The 16,099-nt window shown below is 43.7% G+C and overlaps 1 protein-coding gene across 14 annotated transcripts in view; it reads left to right on the top strand.

Moving 5' to 3' along the window:
- The first annotated feature begins 1,296 nt into the window (after positions 1–1,296).
- TACC1 (transforming acidic coiled-coil containing protein 1) overlaps positions 1,297–16,099 on the top strand; it is a 120,285-nt gene continuing 105,482 nt past the window's right edge. Inside the window, exon 1 of one of the 14 annotated variants that reach the window (XM_070253048.1) lies at positions 1,297–1,807. The gene's annotated coding sequence lies outside the window, so the exon portion shown is untranslated. Of the gene's footprint in view, positions 1,808–6,961; positions 7,102–16,099 lie in introns of those variants that run through there. The other 13 variants (XM_070253045.1, XM_014736553.3, XM_014736552.3 and 10 more) reach the window with 13 other exon arrangements.

Here is a 16,099-nt window from a genome sequence, read left to right as displayed (position 1 = left end):
GTCTGTGGAATTAGACTTTCGCCCTCAATTGGGGGCATGATCCATCTTTTAACAACGTGCATTGTCTATTGTTTAGATATCAAATAGACTCAGTCTCCCCGCCCTTTTCAGAGTGTGATTCTTGGGATCATGCGGGGACAAAAACCACGTGAGGAAGTTCTCTGTTTATTTTACTATTACGTTTAAATATGTTAAAAAACAAAATAGGTATCTAAAGAAATACTTTTAATGAAGGGTCAAATTTTGTTGATTAGGATTATTTCCACAGCAAAATGGATTTGAAATGCCAGAATCTCTAAATTTCAGAATATAAATGCATTTCAATTACTTTCAAGTTCAGGTACAAAATGCAAATTAGAACAGAAAAATACCCCCAGGTCAGTTTTGCTTCCCTGACTAGATGAAAGGAATATGTAATCAGTACACCAATTTAACAATCTAAAAATTGCTAGCCTCAGCCCATTGTGCACGCAGTATAATTTTTATAAATGAGGAATACTTCTAAAACATTTGTAACATTCTAACCTGAGGAATTAGCAAAAAATATTTTTTCTTATGATTTTGCTTACACTGTTAATTTATTACCCACTTTTCAAAAATAAATCGAACAGAGGAGACGTTGTTCTCATTTCCTGTCTGTGAACGAATTCCCAATTAGCAATGTGAGAACTACTGAGTTTTATTGCAGGAGTCAACAGGTACCCTAAAGGTTCCCAATTTGTGGTGGCATTTGACAAGTCACAGACATACCGCCTTCCAGGTCATTATCAACAACTGAATCTTAGGATGGCCTCTCCCCACCAGGCACTCACACCCCAGAGCCTCCAAGAATCACAACCAGGAGTCTTCCAGCCCCACCCCCGGGGGCTGAAGAGGCAGAGTTTGTAACTTGAAACTGGGTCCCAATCTGGAAAGGTTGCCAATTCCTGTGTTACCATCATAGAAAGACCTAGAACCAAGAGAGGGCCTTGAAGACGGTCATTACCCTTCCTTACCACATACCCCGCCTCACACACACAATCACACAGCACTGTGGGCAGAGATGTGAGCATGGAGAAGGCTGACCTGGACCGGACCCTATGAACCCACAGTTTAAGAACATTTTCACTGCAATCTTTTACCAGTTATTATTGCTGCTATTTTCCAATTAGAAAGGGGAAAAAAAAACAACCAAGAGGGATGTGGATGTGTATATTTCTTGGAATCCAGAGGTTCAGGGGGAAAATAATCCATCAAAAATGTCGCTAGTACAAAAGTTGGCAAAACAAATAGCTCGCTCTTCTAAAACTGAGCCGTGTAGCAGGAGAAATTCTCTCACAAGGAGAGTGTTCCTGCGCCAAGTTTAGGCAGAGGAAAATTTTTCCAGCATGTCAGGAACGAAGCTGACGTTCCATTAAGAACAACAACAAAAAAACTGCTGGAGGAAAGAGTAAGCTGGGAAAAGCAGGAGGATTCAGACGGAGCTTTAAATTCCAGACGGGCCGGGGCTGGGAGCGCGCGGGAAGGTCCCCTCTGAAGGGAGACTGCAGGGCGTTTTTCCCTTGAGCTCTCAGCCCCAGCGGACATTTCCTGTTCTGCCTCTGGAAATTCAAGCCAAGAATTACAAAACATCCTTTTCCCTCGAACCAAGTGCTGGGTTCGGAGACCATCCCCTCCCCACGTCGGTGATCTCAGCGCCTGCGCTCCCCTTCCTTCCGCGGGACCCTCCCTGACCGGCGGTGCTGGCTGTCCCCAGAGAGAGGATGGAACCGCCGTAGCAGGTGGTGCGAAAGGGAGAGAGGCGACCCTGGGGACCACAGCTGGAGAGGTAGGACCGGGGCCTGGACATTCTTGGGATCATTTGACATCCATTGAGCAAAAACGAGGCACTTGGGCTGAGGGCGTTTTGTTGCTGTTGAGTGTGTGTTGTGGGTGTGTGGACTCACCGGGCGATGGTCGGCATTTCTTTTCCCTCTGTCTTTGCAAATTTCAGTTTAGTTCTTGGGTCCCTGGAAGCACACGGTTCATCCGAGTACTGGTGTGGAAAGTGTGATGGCAGATCTCTGGGAATTCCTGATTTTCTTTGTTTCTTTTCTTTTCTTTTCTTTTCTTTCCTTCCCCCCCCCCCCCCTTTGGAGTCCCTAGAATGTCAAGAAGCATTCATAAAGACCTTTAGGTCTGAATCGATTCATTGAGAAATGACTGAAGTGGAAGGGCTGGGAGAAGGCATTTGGACCATGATGAACTGGGCTGCAGCGGTGACCCAGGACCTGGACTGGCCGGTGATGCTCTCTCCTTTCCCCGTCCCGCCCACCATCGTGGAGTCTTACACCTTGAATTGTTCCTTGGGACATGGAGATGTGGTGCAGGGCCCCAAGGGTGCTGTGTGTTTACCGGCAGAGCCCAGAGGCTTAGCTGTCTGTGGCATAGCTAGCTGCTCCACCCAGAAGACTGCGTGTGGCCCTTGGCTTCATCAGGGACATGCTCCCAGCAGTCAGCCGCTGAAAGGCTAGCTTTGACATGTGCTGACATTGGACTGACTCAGAGAACTCAGCATGGCTTCTGCACAAGGAGTACCTGAAAATTTACAAGCATCACAAATAAGCATTTCAGATGCCTTTTCTCTGAATTCCTATGGCTTTACTTCTCTGTACCACACATTTTACTCCTTAGCTACATACCGCCATGCTCTGTTCTCTAACAGGCTAAACAAATGAGGGAATGAAGTGAACAAAACTAGTCATAACCTATTAGTTGCTGATCCCTAGACAGCAATTAACTCTTCTTGTGCACCTGCTGTATGTCAGGCCCCATTCCAAGGTGGCGAGTATCATCATCATCATCCCCACTTTACAGACGAGGAAGTTGAGGCTGGAGACACAACTAGTAAGTGGCCGAGCAGGGATCTGAGCTGAGGTAGCCTCAGGCTCGAGTCCAGGCTGCCATGCTCCGAAACCGGGAAGATTGGAGTTCGAATCTTGGTCCCAACACAGTCAAGCTGGGAGACCTTGGACAAGTTCAATGTCCTCAGGCTAGGCTTCCTCATTGGTAAAATGGGATAATGATAACCCCGCCTCACAGAGGTGTCGTGAAAGGTAAATTAATTTTCAAAGATTATTTTCCTGAAGCAGGTGAACAATGAAAGCATCACTTCCCAGTCCCTCCAAGGTGCAGTACAAACACGGAGGGCTCTCTGGTTCTGTAGGAGGTAGCCACAATGCCTTGCAAGGGTTTGTACCTTCCACAGGGACATGGGAGTTGGCTTGCCAGCCAGGGCAACACTGTAACTGCCAGCTCACATGACTCGAAGGTCCCTAAGGGCAGGGTTCATGTTGTATATATACTTGTTTCTCTTAGAAAATGTTTCTCGGACTGTGGTCTGAGGACATCATTTCTCTTCGGAGGGGACGCAGGGTCCTCTGGGAGGAGTTCAGCGGGAGCCTGTGGGTTCTCCAGGAGGCTCATCTTCCCGCTTCTAACAGAGCTGCTCCATCTTTACCTGACTTATACATTGGGGTGCCCAGTTGAAAGAAAGTTTTGAAGACAGTTTTCAGAACTGCTAACCTGGAACAAGTAATGTTGTGTCTAGGCCGAAAATGACTGCTTATGGAATGGAGTTGATTTATAGAGGGATTTCTGGCTTGCCCCTGTCTAGGCTGTCACTTGGCCTTCCCAATCACCTCCTACTTACTGGTCATCTCCTGCCCGGGGGAACCCACTGGGGGTGGGTGCTAGCCAGGTTCAGGAGGTGAGTTCTTTGGTCTCAGGTGGCCCATCCTCACGTGCAGGAACAGACAAGGGGCAGGATCCCAGAGAGCTTATAATACAACCTGGCCTCTCTCTAAGTCCTTTCTGAATGTGCCCTTCAATTCTGCTCACGGGTATGGACTATGTGATCAATAATCACAATAACTATTATTGATCTTCCTTAATGATAACAGCTGACTTATTGAGCCAGGCACTGTACTGAGCACATTACACAGATTAGCTCCTGTAATCCCCACAAATGCCCTATAAGGTAGTTTCGGCGTGTTCCCCACTCTACTGATGTGGAGTCTGAAGGTGGAGACATTAAGTGACTTGCCCAGGGGCACCCAGCCAGTTAGTGCTGAAGGTGGGACTGGGGCCCCGTCCCCCAAGTCTGAGCCACACTGCCTCGAACGTTTCTGCAGCCCTATTTTAGAGGTCAGAGGGATGTTGTTGTGAGAGTGTTTCTTTCACATTTTTGGCAAAGGACGCCCCGAGGATGGGCTGGGAGGAACAGAGTGACAGGGCTAGGACAGACTGTTCTATGGAAGAAAACGTGCTGCTGTGAAAAAGCAGAGTCAGGACTCCGTCCGAGCTGATCCCTGATAAACTTCGCCTCTCCTCTGAGAGGTGGTGTGCTTTAGGGAGAGAGAGCCAGCTCTGGAGTCAGACTTCCCGCATTCAAATCCCAGCTCTGCCACGTGTTAGCTACGTGATATTAGGCAAATTATCAAGATAATAATACCCCATGAAGAAGGATGATAGTAACAGTATCTGTTTCACAAAGATATTATTAGGATAAGATGACTTCATCACATGAAGCATTCGGAACTGTGCCTGGCACATAGCAAGCAAGTGCTCAATAAATATGTGGTGCATAAGATAGATTGTTGGATTAACCTTAGATGGCAGTCGGAAATAGAAGTAACTGGTGTTTGAGACTATAAAACGGACACCAACAACTTCAGCTGTGAGCTGGGAGGGGGAGGGTTGTGTCTGGACTCTTGCTGGGAAGGACCCAGGGTCCCGGAAAGGCAGCTTAGGATCCATGAGAAAGAGCTTAGATGTTCTCCCAGGGTTTAAAGGGGTAGAACTGAAACGACTAGTCTTTAGGGTTGGTCTTGCCAAATTCGATCCTGTGAAGAAATGAAGCATAATTTATTTATCTTTGTAGTTATGGAAATTAGTCCCACCTCTGACCTGTTGTTATTTAAAAAAAAAAAAAAGGTTTGGTTGTTTTCCTTCAATGAGTAAATGCCATTGGCTGAACCACTTGTATATTTGGAAGGATGGCTTTAGGACTTCAAGCTGAGATATAAAATTTAAGAGCTAAATATAACTGATAAAAAAAACAGGAAGCAGATCATGACTTACAAAAGAATTTTGTGGCTTTCTCAAAGAAGAAATTTGTGAGCACCGCCTAAGTCTAGATTAAATTTGCAATGATTTTGAAAGTTGTATGCGTCAGTTTGCCAGCCTTACTGGAAGTAAAAGTAGGCAAGAAATGAATTAATGACTGACACTTATTGAGCGCTCACGAGAAGCCAGACATTGTGCTAAGCGCTTCATATCCCTTAGCTCATTTGTTTAATCCTCATGACTGTCAGGTGCGTACTATTGCTATTCCCAGTTGACAGATAAGGACAGCAGAATTTAGAAAAGGAAATAGTTTATGCAAAAACACACAGCCGGTAAGTGCTAGGGTTGGGATTCTAACTCAGGACTTTGATTTGGGTAGGAGCGCTTATGTCTTACATGGTGGTTCTCATAGGTCTAGTCCTCCCTGATTTAAGCATTTCTATCTGTTTGAAGGGTGCTGTATTTGGAAGTGGCTGGAAGGAGCAGCAGCTCTCACAACGTGAGGTCTGAGCAAAACACTCTCAGGCGTTTTGGAGAGCAGGCATCAGAAGACAGGAAGGGTGCCCGACGGGAGAGGCACAGGGCAATTGCATCCGAGCAAGCGCACGGTCAGGCAGGGCCAAGTGTCGTGTCCTCTTAGCCTTTCTCATGCCCTCCCATAGAAGCCCTGTCTCCAGGGACTCCTCCCTCCTTTTCTGCAGGGATCCCACTCACACTCTGACAAAACAGAGAGAGTCCCGGAGCTGGCCTCCCACTGAGCCCTGCTCTGCACCCAACATCCTTGGTAGCCCGTATCCAAGATTAGTCCTCCTATTTGTTATCCATCAAAACCCTCTTTGACCAGTGCTTGACTTTTAGCAAGCCACTGGAAAGTGACCAATAAATGAATGGAAATGCAGGTACAGCCCTAGTGGCAGACTTTGGGGTTTCACTGTGGCAGTGAATAGGAGAAGCATTTTGGAGTAGGGAGACTCCCCAGAGCCCCCCTAACCACACGCCACCGTTGTTATCTACTCCATAGCTGGAGAGGCCAGCTCCTTTCTGAGAGTCTGAGGTCCAGATTGCAAGCTTTTCGGTGATACTTGATAGAGAAGCTGCTTATCTGAGTTCTTGAAACATTTCCAGCACCGCCTCCACCGGGACAGCTCTGGGCAGCAGCATGCAGTGACTCATCCCTCAGCCACAGCGCGCTCTCTTTGTCCTTTTCTCTTTTCCAGCACCCCCTCTTCACCCACCTTCTCAGCCTCTCACATCCAGACTCCCATTCCTTCCTCATCTCTGGACAGGCCTTCAGGCCCTCAACTCACTGAGCAACCTTCAATCACACATCTCAATAGTGTGTGTTGACAACAAGAATCTAACTTTTTGGCTGGAAACAAGATGACAACGGAATTTAGGAATCAGCAGTTTGAGAACATTTTTAAGGATTTTGGAATATAGGTCCTTCTTAGACACCCCTCCTCCCCAAATCACACACCATAAACCAGTGCTCATGTGGGGCCCACCAGTAATTAGAGAGGGTCCTAGTTAACGACTAGGCGTGGGGTTACAGGCAGGGAGGAAATCTGTTGTTTATCCCCGGCCACCCAAGGTCTGTGGGATCGGGGGAGGGTTGCCCCTGCACTCTCAGCCCTGGAGGGATAATGAAGACATTCTCTTCCTTAGCCTTACCCTCTATTTTCAAAAGGAGGTTCGAAAGAGACAGAAGCAGACAGGAGTAGGTGAAAAAGCAGACACAATACAGAGCAAAATGTCCCAAGGCAGCAGAGGAAGGCTTGGCGTATGTTCATTGCTCAACATGGGGCTCTCCTGGACCCTTGCAACTTTCCGTAGTTTAACTTTCTAGCTAATTATTACCATCTGCATGATTGCTGGCAGCCAACTCTTTGCTGGGCCTGCCAGTTAGTTACTGGGTCAGCTTGGGGGCTGCACCAGCTGCCGCCAGCTGCTGAGGCCCCCTTGAGTTTTCTTCGGGAACAAGCAGGCGTGTCCACTGACTGTTGCCCCGGCCGTTGGGTGAGTGGCTTGCTTTCTTTCTGCCTCCTCGCCTCTGACAGTTGGCTGTTCAGAGCCCAGCCTGGTTTCCCAGCCTCACGTTGCGTTTTCCAGCATGCCTGTGATGTGTCTGCATGCCGTGGGTGAGCACAGTCTGCTCCTTTCCTTGGAGTGGCTCGATAACCAGCACGCACTGCACATCCTTGCACAGATGCAGAGCTGCGTCATGGAAAAGAGAGGTCTGCATATGCTTTAGTAAACGAACAGCTGTGAGGACTCGAGGCACTTAGCCTTAGTCTTAGGCATGTCGGCCTTAGCCTGATAAGGCATATAGTCTGCTTCTAGAGTCATAAGCATCAGGACTGAAAGGGATCTTAGAAACTTTCTAGTCTAAACCCTTCATTTTACAGATGAGGTGAATGAGACCAAGGTCACAGAGCTAGGGTCCAGGGGGCTCTCTGTCTCACAAAACCAGTCTGTTCTGTGGATGGTCTTGAGAAGGGATGAAAATTACATGGGTGCTGGATATTTCCATCTGCCCTTATAAATCCGCTCTCCACCCTTCTCCACCTTCTCTGTGTCTAGGAGGCCGACGTGAATGCCTCCCTTGCATTTGACGGCCAGTTAGTTTCAGCCACTGGAGGCCACGGGCAGGAAATCAGAGGGAGAGAAGAGAGTAACATGAAGGTGCTCGTTCCCCTTGCTTCTTTCCTGCTGTGTTGCCATGGGCTGGTTGTGTCCCCGGACTGAAGGCCACGGCTTCTGTCAGATGGCCCTTTCCACACAGCTCCATCCCCATGACCCTCTAGGCTAGAGTAGTAGCAGGGGTTCCCCATTGTCCAGCACTGGGCCACTGGCCTATCTCTTGAGTTCTCCCAAACTTTATTAAGACCTTTGCAAACAGTCACTTTATTAAGCCCTCAGATGGGAGCGTGTTACCTGCCAGGGTCCTGATGGATACATGTGGTTTTGTTTATTAGAGAAAGAAAAATCTGTATGAATGGAAGGTGAAATTTAAGAGGAGGGTGTATTAGTTTCCTGTGGCTGCTGTAACAAGTGACCACAAACTTGGTAGCTTAAAACAGCAGAAGTTCATTCTCTCCCAGTTCTGGAGGCTAGCAGTCCAAAGTCAGTGTCACTGGGCAGAAAGCAAGGTGTCAACAGGGCCGCGCTCCCTTCAGAGGCTCTAGGAGAGAGTCTGCTCCTTGCTTCCTTCAGCTGCTGGTGGCTGCCACTATTCCTTAGCATGCGGCCACATCACCTCAATACCTGCTTCTTCAGCCACATTGCCTTCTCCTCCTGGGTGTGTGACATCTTCCTCAGCTTCCCTTTTATAAGGACTCTTGTGATTGCATTTAGGACCCTCCCAGATCATACAGAACAGTCTGCCCATTTCAAAATCCTTAACTTCATTACATTTGCAAATAAGGGATCATATTTGCAAATAAAACAACATTTTTCTAAATAAGGGAACATTTACAGGTCCCAGGGATTAGGACCTGATGTCTTCGGGGTCTTTATTCAGCCTACGACAGAGAGTGATAGAGGCACAGGAGAATTCCTTCAGAACAGTTTTTTTAAGACTTTATTATTTTAGAGCAGTCTTAGATTACAACAAAATTGAGAGGAAGGTACAAAGGTTTCCCATATGCTTCCTGCTCCCACACATGCTTAGCCTCCCCATTATCAACACTCACCAGAATGGTCCATTTTTTTTTTACCAAGGATGACCCTACATTGGTGCACCATAATCACACAAAGTCCATAGTTTACTTAGGGCTCTCTCTTGGTGTTATACATTCTGTGGGTTGGGACAAATGTATAAAGATCTATAGCCATGATTATAATCTCTTACAGAGTGTTTTCACTGCGCTAAAAATCCTCTGTACTATGCCTATTCATCTCTCTCCACAACCCCCTCCAACCCTGGCAACCACTGAACTTTTTACTGTCTCCATAGTTTTGTCTTTTCCAGGATGTCATATAGTTGGAATCATGGAGCTTGTAGCCTTTTCAGATTGACTTCTTTCACTTAATAGTATGCATTTAAGGTTCCTCCATGTCTTTTCATGGCTTTATAGCTCATTTCTTTTTAGCCCTGAATAATATTCCATTGTTTACATGTACCACAGTTTATTCATTTACCTACTGAAGGACATCTTGGTTGCTTCCAAGTTTTGGCGGTTATGAAGAAAGATGCTATAACAGCTACATGCAGATTTCTGTGTGTACATACGCTTTCAACTCCTTTGAATAAGTACCAAGGAGTGTGATTGCTGGATTATACGGTAAGAGTATGTTTAGTTTTATAAGAAATTGTCAAACTGTCTTCCAAAGTGGCTGTACAATTTTACATTTCCACCAGCAAAGTATCAGGCTTTTTGTTGCTCCACATCCTCATCGATATTTGGTGTTGTCAGTGTTCCAGACTTTGGCTCTTTTAATTGGTGTGTAGTGGTATCTCATTGTTGTTTTAATTTGAGTTTCCCTGATGACATATGATGCGGAACATCTTTTCAAATGCTTATTTGCCATCTGTATGTCTTCTTTGGTGAGATGTCTTTTAAGGTCTTTGGCTTATTTTTTAATCAGCTTGTTTGTTTTCTTCTTGTTGAGTTTTAAGAGTTCTTTGTATATTTTGGATAACAATCTTTTATCAGATATGTCTTTTGCAAATATTTTCTCCCAGTCTGTGGCTTGTCTTCTCATTCTCTTGACAGTGTCTTTTGCACAGCAGAAAATTTTAACGAGTCCAGCTTATTAATTCTTTCTTTCTTGGATTGTGCCTTTGGTGTTGCATCTAAAACCTCCTTGCCACACCCTAGGTTATGTAGATTTTCTCTTATATTATTTTCTAAGAGTTTTACTGTTTTGCATTTTCCATTTCGGTCTGTGATCCATTTTGAGTCAACTTTGTGAAGCATGTAAGATCTGTGTCTAGATTCATGTTTTTGCATGTGGATGTCCAGTTGTTCCAGCACCATTTGTTGAAATGTGCTTTGTTCCACTGTGTTGCCTTTGTTCCTTTGACTATATTTATGTGGGTCTATTTCTGGGCTCTCTGTTCTGTTCCATTGATCTATTTGTCTATTCTTTTGCCAATACCACACTGTCTTGATTACCGTAGCTTTATAGTAAGTCTTGAAGTTGAGTAGTGTCACTCCTACAACTTAGTTCTTCTCCCTGAATATTATATTGGCTGTTCTGGGTTTTTTTGCTCTCCATATAAACTTTAGAGTCAGTTTGTCAATATCCATAAAATAACTTGCTTTTGGTTTTGATTTTGGTTGGGATTGCATCAAATCTATAGGTCAAGTTGGGAAGAACTGACAACTTGACAATATCGAGTCTTCCTCTTCATGAACATGAGATATCTCTCCATTTATTTAGTTCTTCTTTGGTTTTGTTCATCAGAGTTTTATAGTTCCCCTCATATAGATCTTATGCAAATTTTGTTAGATTTATACCTACGTATTTCATTTTGGAGGGTGACAATGTAAATGGTATTGTGTTTTTAATTTCAAGTTCCATTTGTTCATTTTTGGCACATAGGAAGCTCAGTGCTTTCTGTTTGGCGAGGTTATTAATTATTGACTCAATTTCTTTAATAGATATAGACCTATTTAGACCACCTGTTTTTTTCCCGTGTGAGTTGGCAAATTGTGTCATTCAAGGAATTGGTTCACTTCAGCTAGGTTATCAAATTTATGAGTAGAGAGTTGTTCATAGTATTCCTTTAGTATCTTTTTAATTTCCATGGGATCTGTAGTGATGTCCCTCTTTCATTTCTGATACTAGTAATTTGTGTCCTCTATCTTTTTTCTTAAAAAAGACTGGCTATAGGCTTTTTCTTCAAAAGCCTGGCTATAGTCTTTTGATTTTATTGATCTTTTCAAGGAACCAGCTTTTGGTTTCATTGATTTTGTCTATTGATTTCCTACTTTCAATTTCATTGATTTCTGCACTAATTTTTATTATTTCTTTTCTTCTGCTTTCTTTGGATTTAATTTGCTCTTCTTTTTCTAGTCTGCTAAGGTGGAAATGTAGAGTATTGATTTTTAGATCTTTCTTCTCTTGTAATCTATGCATTCAATGCTATAAATTTCCCTCTAAGCATTACTTTTGCTGCATCCAACAAATTTTGATACTGTGCTTTAATTTTCATATAGTTCAAAATATTTTTAAATTTCTCTTGAGAGTTCTTCTCTGACCCATGTATTATTTAGAAGTGTGTCATTTAATCTTCACATATTTGGGGATTCTCCAGTTATCTTTCTCTTGTTGATTTCTAGTTTAATTCCACTGTGGAATGTCCACTGACACAGACATCATATGACTTCTACTCTTTTATTTAGGTGTGTTTTATGGCCCAGAATGTGGTATGTCTCGGTGAATGTTCCATGTGAACTTGAGAAAATATGAATTCTGCTGTTGTTGGATGAAGTTGTCTCTAGATGTCCGTTATATCGAGTTGATTGATGGTGTTGTTGAGTTTTTTTCTTGATAGCCAGACATGATGTACTGAGTAAAAGAAACTGTTGTAAATTGCCCTTTAGTAGCGTGGTGGTGAGGTGTGGGGATGGAGAAGCGTTCTGTAGTCCTAGGATTAGGTCTCAGTCTTTTAGTGAACCCATGACTGTGGACTGTGAACTTTATAGTGTTTCTTAGGTTTTTTTCCCTGTTTATTTGGGCCAGGATGGTGAGGGTGGGTTGGAGTTGAGTGTTTTCCTTCCCTACGTCTGTTAGTCTCGATAATACCCTAGCAGGTCAGGCTCTGGTTAACTAGTTTCCCCTGAGGCCTTGTTGAGAAGAACAGAATGCTCTGACATTATCTGACATATGAAGAACCAGGAAAATAGAAGTTATTTTCAAGTGTGGAGGATCAGAATTGGCCATTCCAAATGTGTCTCTTTGGCTTGCTTTTGTTTTTTGTTTTTTGTGTTTTTTTTGGTGAGGAAAACTGACCCTGAGCTAACATAACAATCCCTTGACAATCTTCCTCTTTTTGCTTAGAGAAGGTTGTCACTTAGCTAACATCTGTGGCAACCCTCCTTTATTTTGAATGTGGGACGCTGCCACAGCATGACTTGATGAGCAGTGCGTGGGTCCATGCCTGGGGCCCTAACCTGCGAACCCTGGGCCCCTGAAGAGGAGTGCACAAACTTAACCACTACAGCACTGGGCTGGCCCCTGGCTTGATTGTTTTTAAGAACAAACACTCTGAAAGAAACTTTGATCTTCCCCCAAGTGCCTAAAAGAAAAAGGCCTGTTCCAGGAGTGTTTCAAAATGGTTTCTTTCCCCCTCCCCCTGCTGGAAGTCCAAGAGAATTTTTCTCTGATGTTTACTCTAGGAATCTGACCAAACTCCTGGAGATAAATCTCACAATGCTGTGGGGGCCCCTCTATGACTTGGTCCCCCTGGAGTTTTTAACTCTCAGAGTTTTTGGCGCTGAGCCTCCAGCAATTCATGGTTTCCATGGTGTTTCTGCTTATGAGTTTCTGCTCCAGTGAGCAGTGACTTCTTGAGTCACCTGACTGTCTCTCCAATCTTGGGGGCAGTGATTTGCCCTGTGTCCTCCCCTCTCTAAAGATCCAAGAAGAGATCTTGATCTTTCAGTCTGTTCAGCTTTTTACTGGTTGTTAATACAAAGCGGCAACCTCCAAGCTCTTTATATGCAGAACCGGAAAACTGCAGAGCAGTTTTAATGGCACATGTTTATGACACCTTATGCTTGACGAAAGCATTACCCAATCTTTGGGGGACACACGTTGTTGAAGATGCTTTCAGCCGCTAGACTCTCTAACTCTCTTATCTTTGGGCCTGGCAGCTAGATACCACTGTGACATTCCCGTTCTGAAGCCAGCTGATTAGTCACCAGGCAAAACACTGTGGGAGGCAAAATGGTGGCGATGTGATGGGGACACGATAGTTGTAGAAGGGCCTAGCCTAGGGATATTCACTATGTGGAAGTCATTTGACTCAAAGGGTTAGATCCTAGAGCACAAAAACTAGAAGGCCCTCAGAAATTACCTGGCTCACCACGTCCTTTTACAGATGAGGAAAATGAGAACTGGAGAGGGGAATTTCCTTACCCACAACTGGTTAATGACAAATCCAGGACTAAAATAGAAATCTTAGGACACAATCTAAGTACTTTCCCACTATGCCACCTTATCCCACCTTCTCACCAACTGCCCTCCTTCTGGGCAATCTTTGAGTATTCTTTCTAGGATTTTTACTGAATGGTTCCATTTACTAGAAATTGGCGGGTAGTGGGAATGCACTAGACAGTGAGTGTATGTTACAACACAGAAGAAGCAAAGAATGCTGAGAATTGTGTCTTAGATCAGTGCTACTCAGAGTGCCAGTCCACAGTGAGATGAGGCGCCTGGGCCAGAATATAGACCAGCACACAGCTTCCTACATCAAGAAAGTCTTCTGTGGAAGCAAGGCAGCTGAACTAAACAGTGCACTTGGTGAGGTAATTGGTTTCCATTCGGCCACAAGCTTCTTGTCTCATCACAGACCAGTGTGAGGGCCACTGGCCAGAAGACAACAGTGACCATTGCTTCACTGCTGCTTAAGCAAACCTACCCCCCAAATAGGTCATGTTGGTAGATGAATACATCAGGGAAGGTAATAGTTCTTCTGTCCAGATTGCGTCTAGTCAGTAGAGTTCAGATCTGGGGCCATTATTTAAGTGGGATAATGACATTCCAGAAATCGTCCAAAAGTACCTGACTCATAGAGCATAAATTTTGTGAAGATAAAAAACTGTTTTAAAAGTGCTTACTTAACACAATGCACAGCACATGGTAAAGCCCTAAATAAATAAATTTTTTTATTCCTGCTATATTGTTATCCAGTACAAGGAGATTATGTCAGATGAGAAGCATGTGAAGAATCTAGAGATTTACAGCTTGAAGAAAAGAAAACTTAGAGGGATGCAGGATCATATGTTTGAAGGACTATCATGAAGAGGGAAAGTAGACCAATTTTGTATCTGTTCATTCAACTAGTACTTTTTAAGTACCCGCTGTATTTCCAGGCTCCTTTCTAGGTACTCGAGAAGATCTCTGTGGGCGAAACTAGTGAGGGCCTGGGCTTCATAGATGAGGGTGGTTACAAGACAATACACAAAATCAAAATAATTTCAGAATAAGCAGGACAAGGTAAGATGATAGGGATGGGTACTAGGGATGCTCTTCAGACTAGGTAGTTAGGAAAGCCCTCTCTTAGGTGGTGATGTTTGAGCTGAGTCCCAAATGACAACAAATGGCAGCCACGTGAAGATCCAGGTTAGGAGGGATCCAGGCAGAGGATCCTCAAGTGTCACTCAAGATGGTAAAATTATTGACAGGCAGATGTTAACTAAATATAATAAAGCTAATTTTAACAATGTAAGGGAGTTTTTAAAAAATAAACTTCTTATTTTACAACAGTTTTAGGTTTACAGAAAAATTATGAAGATAGTACAGTGTTCCAATATAACTCACATCCGGAATCCCCTATTATTATCATTTAATGTTTGTGTGGTACATGTCACAATTAATGGACCAATATTGATGCATTCTTACTAATTAAAGTCTATACTTTATTTCAGTTTCCCTAGCTTTTGCCTAGTGTACACTTTCTGTTCCAAGATCCCTTGCGGGATGCCATAGAGCATTTAGTAGTCATGCCTCTTTAGGTTACTCTTGGCTTGACAGTTTCTCAGACTTTCCTTGTTTTTGATGACCTTAAAAGTTTTGATTGCCGATCCCACATTTTGTAGAATGTTTCTCATTTGGGACTTGTCTTCTATTTCTCTCATTATTACACTGGGGTCATGGGTTCTTGGGTGGAAGACCGCAGACGTAAAGTGCCATTTCATCGTGTCATATCAAGGATACGTACTATCAACATTGGTGTTAACCTTGATTACCAGCTGAAGCAGTGTTTGTCAGACTTCTCCACTGTAAATTTACTCGCTTTTCCCCCTCTTTCCATATTGTATCTTTTGGAAGGAAGTCACTATGCACAGCCTATGCTTAAGGAGCAGAGAGTTAAGCATTGCCTCATTGAGAGTAGAATATCTAAGTAAATTATTTGGAATTCTTCTCATGGAATATTTCTCTCTTCTCTTCATTTATTTATTTGTTAAACCACTTATTTATATTCGTAGAGACTCATGCGTTTTTATTTTATGCTTTAGGTTATAATTCAATACTAATTTATTAGTTTTGTTGCCCAATTTGTTCCAGCTTAGGTCCTTGGGAACTCTTTCAGTTGGCTTCGGTGTCCCTTTGTTATACACCTATCAATGTGGGTTTTGGTGTTGTTTCTTGAGAACTTCTCTACTTTCTGGCACTACAGCTTGCTCCAGGCTCATCTTGCGTATTTCCTGCCCCAGTTCTAGAATCAGCTGTTTCTCTAAGTAGCCCTGGTTCCTTTGATTGGAGAAGGGTATTGAAAACTAAGTTCTGGGTGTTAGGTCTGCTTGCTGCTACTGAGGTGCTGTCGTTTCTAGGCCCTCTTAGATGACAGAACAAGAAGATATATGTATGCATACTAACCTGTGTATATATACACATTTATAAATATTTCTATATGTAACCATCTAAATCTATATCAAGCAAAACGTGAATTCATACTGATGTCTCCAACCCTAATCCATTCCCACATGGATTCATCTAGACCTCCCCTTGGTTATCCAGAACTTCTAATTCCAACAATAAGAAACCTGGCTCCCACTGTCTGCCGTCCATCCATTTACTCCACTGTTCAATTGCAATATACATGTATAGTGGCATTAGAATTATTAACACATACTCCCACGGGAAACAACTTTATCAGCTAGATTTATAGCAGTGCGTATGTATAGTTCCTTTTGTCTTTAGTCTTACAGACTCACTTGTTTCCAAAGTTACTTAGATCAGAACCTTTTCCCCAACAGCCCCTTCAGTGAAAGTATTTCATACATTTGTAATACAGTTAGATTGTTTTGTCACAGACTGCATTTCATCCTGGAATCCCCTG

The sequence above is a fragment of the Equus caballus genome, chromosome 27 (assembly GCF_041296265.1).
Source record: "Equus caballus isolate H_3958 breed thoroughbred chromosome 27, TB-T2T, whole genome shotgun sequence".
Lineage (NCBI taxonomy): Eukaryota > Metazoa > Chordata > Mammalia > Perissodactyla > Equidae > Equus > Equus caballus.
Note: the sequence above shows the minus strand (reverse complement) of the source record. Positions and strands in the feature narration are given on the sequence as shown.